Raw genomic sequence first — 6,351 nt, 5'->3', positions numbered from 1 at the left:
CAAGTATTCCACCTGTCAACTGACAGTCAATTGGCAGTGGTGGGATTTGAACCCACGCCTCCAATGGAGACTGCGACCTGAACGCCAGCAGCCGCCGGATCGTCCGGGGAAATGTTGGAAATGTTGGAGGACTTCTGCCCCGATAGCCAATCACGTTCGCGTCTCCAACATTCAGCGGCCAATTGCAGCGGCGGATTCTTCCCCCCTCTCCAACATTTCCAACATTTGACCAATCACAAGGCGGAAATGTTGGAAATGTTGGAGACAGCTGGTGTGGGCGGGGCTACCTCCGGTGCGTGAGGGGGCGGTCCTAGAAGACGTGCTGACCCCAGAGGACCTGCGCCGGAGGTTACGGTACGCTAGCTTTACGTTAGCACGTTACGGCGCTAAAGCTACCAATTCATTCATTTGAAACAACCGAAGTTACACATCAAAATGGTAAGAATTTACACATTTAATAGAGCTGCATGAATTGCCCTTAAGTATAGAAGTCATTCCACCCGTATTGTCATGTTGTCATATCCATTTATTTAGTTAAATGCGTTAAAGTAAACTCTGTTATCTGACGGGGATTTCGCTGGTTGTCATCGACGGACATTTGTTAATGTTATTTATTTAAGTGGGTTCTAGGGTTTAGGCTAGTAACATAGAAGTAATTTCCCCTGTTGTCATGTTGTCATTGACATTTATTTAGTTTTCTACGTTATAAACTGGCTTTCTTTTTCTTGTGTCGGCCGAGGGGGGGTGGGGGGCTGGGGCTGGGGGTGGGGGGGTTGGGGGGTTACAGTATGAATACAGCTTACTCTCAGTATTTACACATTTAATACAGTGGTATGACATAACTATAAATATAAGAGTAATTTCCCCTGTCACTTCATGTTGTCATATACATTTATTTAGTTTTCTACCTTACAAACACTTTCACCATTATTTCACTTTTTATCTGCCGCCGTTGTTTGCTAATGTAATAGGTTATATATATATATATATATTTATATGTCATGTTCTCATAAACATTTATTTAGCTACCTTCGATAATTTTAGTTTTCATCTGTTTAATAATACCCTTATGCCACAACTGGGTTGTTCATAGGATTATTACAATATTACAATACTGATGGTCTGGCTCGCCTCTTCCACCCGTTGTTTTCATGTATTTACAATTTATCATGCATTTCTGTCACCAAAGGCAACATCTTCGAAATCACACAAGGGAATGTCAGACTCAGAGTGGATGTCACGGCTGAGGAAGTTTGCCAACACTGGGTCCTGGCCTGCAGAGGAGGGAAACAGGCCAGCTCCCAGGCAGAAGAAGTGGTACCAGCTTTATCAAAAGGTATATGTACATAAATGGCACTAATTTGCATTGTTATATACTATCACAATAAATGTAACTGTCACAATAGATTTTATACATGAAAAGCAGTAACTTAAGCTGTATGAACCTAATTCAATTCATCTATTATTTTTAGATTGAGAAATGTCCAGGAATGGCACATTCACATCAGTCTTTGTTTGGTCATGTGAGACAGTGTACATGTGGATTCCACACTCAGAAGGTAACCCGTGTCAATATAAGTAATATATATATGTATATATATATATATCTATGTATATATACACAACCCTAATGTATGTACTCATGACACAACAGCCAACCACAGCAAGTACTGCCCAGGGTCCCACAGGGCCACAGGCAGTAGCAGTGGCTCCTGTCCTTCCAGGCACTGTGGGGCAACAGGCAGCAGCAGTGGGTCCCACCCTCCCAGGCACTGTGGGGCAGAAACAAAGTACAGCAGGCAGTGCGATCCCAAAGCAGCGACCCCTGTTGAATTTGTCAATGGTATTTGGAGATTTATTAACATTCACTGAATGATTGTTTTACAATATAACCCTCTCGTGACACAGCCTTTTGCTCTATTGCCTTTCAGTTTACAAAGCCTAGATTTGGTGGCTCCCATGTCACGGCTGCAAAGCCAAATCTTAGTGCTACCAGGAGAGTAACACAGGTAAATAAAGATCAAATTGCAACTGTTTAAATTGTGTTTTTAATACAAATCACTTACACTGAATGCTTTACAGACCCAAGCCACTAACCACCCCACAAGTTCTCCGGCCAGCATTGCTATCTTAGTAAGTATTTTACATATAGGTTTTCCCAAGACTATTAACAGTATTAAAAACCATTCATATCTAAAATAAAATTTGAAACCTCAATAATATTGTTTCATGTACTAATAATAAGGTTTGATTGTGTTGTAAATGTATATTCCTTGCTGTGTATTTACAGGCTCCAGACCCTCAGACACATACTCAGGCTTCGGTGCCTGGCCTCACTACCACAGCAGTGTGTGCCCCTGTGTTAGTGAGTAATTTAACATTTAATTTCATACTGCGGAGCATAAGCAGCGTCTTTCATCATAATAAAATATGTTGATGCATTGTTTTGTTATTGCACAGACTGCTGACTCCAGGACAGAGCTGCCCCGTTTGTGGTCAGAAGGCTTGCCACCTGAAGACCACAAATGGATTGTGAAGTCTCTGTTCAAGATGGGGCCAAAAGGAAAACTAGAGCTTCAAGACAATCTGAGGCTCTGGTACTTTCCACCACAGCCTAGCCCCCTTTACCATCAGGCTCCGGCTCCAGACCGCTTTTTTGCCCATCCGCTTCTGGTCTGGATGCCCTACAAGCTGTGGAAGGTGAAGGTGGTCTGTCCCAACCTTGCCTGTGGACGGCACCAACTAACAGGAGCGGGTCTGCACAAGAGGGCACGCCGAGTCCTGGACGTGGACAGGATGTACAATATGGTGACAGAGACACTAACCTGCACCAAATGTAGATCCAGCCACGTGTCCTGGAGTCAGACTGTCCTGACCCAACTGGACTTGGCACGCAAGTCACAATTTCGGGTCCTCCTCACACAAAAGTGAGTAACGTCTCTTTACTCTCTTGCCTTTTCACGTAGAAATGCAGTATGTAAAATACACTTACTGATATATCTGTCTATGATCAAGGTTTGCGTGTGACATCCGGGTGATCCGATTTCTGCGGGAGAGAGGCCTGGGTAACAGCCCAACACGGCTTTTAAAGCAGCTGAAGGAGAACCACGCAGAGGAGTGGTTGCATCGTGCAGCGAAGTACACCACAGAGTGTGTGGACTTCCTCAAGCGACCTGCACTGCTGCCCCTGTCGTTCCCTGAGCCTCCAGAGCCTGCTGTGGTGCCGAGCTGTAAGTGGCTCCTGTCAGTTTACAGCCAGGACATTTTGACGAGGCTGGAAGACATCAAGGCCAGGATTACATCCACATATGGCACTGTCCTCAAGATGGATTCCACCAGAAAGGTTAAATAATCTTTTTCTTTAAAATCTGCCAATTATATTAAGATTAAGAAGTAATTTATTAGTCCCGCAATGGGGAAATTTGCAATGTTACAGCAGCAGAAAGACATCAAATAAGTAGCATGCAGTACTTGGGTGAGGGATATAAAGAAGTATATAGAAATATAGTACAGTGAATATTGCACCGTTGAGAAGTGTTAAAGTGACAGTCCATAGTGGGGTTGCATGTAGTTTTCCTAGGAGCACAGCTGGTTGTATAGTCTTATACATATATTATTAACTACTGCCTGTATTTCTGAATCATGTTCACAGAGGTCCTCTAAATTGTGTGTGCTTCAGATCACCAAGAAGCTTGCTGGAACAGCCAAAGGGACGGCGCACTGGCTAACCTCTGTGGGTAATGAGTACGGTCAGGTACTCATCAGTGTGCTGACCGCTCAGGAGGGAGCTGGCCTGGACTTGATGGCAGCGGACCTGGTGAAGAGGTACCAGCAGGCTGGTGTGGATCCCCCTGTTGCCTTATATGTGGACTGTGGCTGCTGCACAGAGGCAGGAGAGACCAAGCTGAAGGCCAGATTCAGCGGCTGGCCAGACATTATTATCAGGCTGGATATCTGGCACTTCATGCGCAGACTTGCCCTGGGATGCACAACAGATGCTCATCAGCTGTACCCAGTATTTATGTCACGCCTTTCAGCGAGCATATTTGAGTGGGATGCAGCTGATTTAGCTATGTTGCGCGAAGCCAAAAGGCAGCAGCTTCGGTCCCAGGGTCTGCCCTCCCTTACTGATGGCGACATCAGCAAACAACTGTCCAGGGAGGAGATGGCTCTCCACTGTCGGAGGAGGACCCGTGGTGAGGAGCGCACCATTCACCTGCTGGAGGAGCTGCTGGGGATGCTGATGGGCAGCAGAGGTAACGACTCCCTTGGTGTTCCCCTGTTTGACAGCGAGAGGATGGAGCACATCTGGCGTGTCCAGAGAAAGCACGTCAAATGCATCCAGGACCCACCAGGTGTTGCTCTATACACCAAAACAGGGGAGCTCACAAAGGGAGGTGTGCGGTTACCTGTCTACAGATGTGCCAGAGGCTCTACATCACTAGAGTCTTTTCATCTACACCTCAACCGCTTCATACCAGGTTTGTGTCTGTCAGACATTTAAGTCTATATGCTGTATAAATCCAAGAATATTTCATAGTTTGATATTTACTATGTATTTAATGTGTACTTTTAGGGACCAGTGCGAACAGTCTGAACTTCCAGATATATCTCCTGGAAGGGCTTCATCGATGGAACCAGGACCGTGGGGTTGCTGCTCTGTCCACTGGACCATCTTCTTTGCGCAGCTACTCGGGTGACCTGCTTCAATCTGTCAACAATAATTATGAGAAGCTGTTTGGCAGGAAGGTGGTACCAGAGTTCTGTCCACCCTCACGGTACACTGGTGAGCATTTGTGATTACATTGGTAATTTACCTCCGTTTTTAAACCCTTGATTAGCTGTATCAACTTTTGTAAACTATCCAATTTGCTTCTGTTGTTTCAGGAGAGCTCATAGGCATGCAGTATCTGTTCCGGCAGACTGGTCAGGCCCTGCAGGATATGCACCCTGATTCAGAGGAAGCTGCAAAACTAATTGAACAGCATGACGTGGAGGACAACATGGAGGATGATGAGGGCTTTGCTGATATAACAGAAGATCCCACAGTGTTGAACCTGGAGGTTCTTCAGGCTTCAGCCTCTCAGACTCCTGATCCCTCCGCCATTTCATCAGCTCTTCTTTCCCTGGCTCCTGGCACATCCACCCTGGCTCCTGGTACTTCCACCCTGGCACCTGGCACATCCTCGGTGGTTCCTGGCACATCAAACCTGGCTCCTGGTACATCCCTCGCACCTGGCACATCCACCCTGGCACCTGGCTCATCCTCCGTGGCTCTTTGCACTCTAGCCTCTAGTTCATCCTCTGAAGATCAAGATGATATTCACGCTGAAGATGAAGACATGGTACGTCTAACTGTGTTCGTTTTCAAATATGTATGTAGATATGAGCATGCTTCTTCACTATTTTTGATAACATATGTTAACATATTTTATCAATACACAAACAAAGTATTGTGAGTGAAAGTTTTACATCTTCTAAACTGTTACATCTTTTTTACAGGCTGTTGATGACCAAAATCTCCCCGGATACCAGCACGTGGACAGACTTGCTGAGTATTTGGTGGAGCTTCGGCATCAGACCTCACTTTGTCTCAGCAACCAACAGGCGAGTGCTATAGTGTCACTTTGGGACAAGCTGGATGCAGGTGACAAGCAGCGGGTGGTTTATGCAGCACGACATCAGGAGAGACTTTTGAGTGGACGGTTCAGAACGCCAAAGACGCCCTCAAAAACACCTGGTGTGGAGAGTACCACCCGCTGCATGTTAGGTGCGAGTAGCTCACCTGCCCAGTGGCCTGACTGCTGTCGGTTGGTGGAAAACATTTTCATTCGCTTGTGCTATATTCATCAAAGCCCGGCAAAGAAGGGTAAGAGGGCTGATTCCCGGTGGTCCTTAATTTTGAGGGACTACCGTAAGGTAAGGCAGCTTGTTGTTGGCAACTGCCGGGTGATGCAGGGATCTGAAATTCAGCTGGTGGAGGTGAATCAGAACACGCTCATCCGGTGGCATAATATCCGCCAGAAAAACCAGGAGCTCTCTGTGCTGCTCCAGGGCACTGCCTTGCCTCCAGCCCTCCCAGAATCCCATGAGCCTCTTCAGGAGGCAAGAGTGCTCCCTGCTGCACCCACGCCGGCACGACAGGAACATCACTACCGGCTGCCGCAGAGTACAGCAGGTCAGGCCAAACAGAGGCAGATGGGATCTGGTCAGCTCCCAGTCAACATAAGGCCAAAGGGACCAGTGAAGAGACCGTTATATGCCACCCCACCAGCACCAGCACCAGGACCCATCGTCACACCTCACATCCTCACACCATCCGGACTGGTTCAGGTAGTCTTTCCTGTGCCA

The 6,351-nt window shown here is 46.7% G+C and overlaps 1 long non-coding RNA gene across 1 annotated transcript; it reads left to right on the top strand.

Annotated features, from left to right (window-relative positions):
* The first annotated feature begins 1,705 nt into the window (after positions 1-1,705).
* Positions 1,706-2,127, top strand: LOC124852057. The gene is made up of 3 exons (XR_007032811.1): positions 1,706-1,843; positions 1,932-2,009; positions 2,083-2,127. It is a non-coding gene; the product is annotated as an uncharacterized LOC124852057 (long non-coding RNA).
* Positions 2,128-6,351: the final 4,224 nt, after the last annotated feature.

The sequence above is a fragment of the Hippoglossus stenolepis genome, chromosome 7 (assembly GCF_022539355.2).
Source record: "Hippoglossus stenolepis isolate QCI-W04-F060 chromosome 7, HSTE1.2, whole genome shotgun sequence".
Classification (NCBI taxonomy): domain Eukaryota; kingdom Metazoa; phylum Chordata; class Actinopteri; order Pleuronectiformes; family Pleuronectidae; genus Hippoglossus; species Hippoglossus stenolepis.
This window is presented reverse-complemented; position numbering and strand designations above follow the sequence as displayed.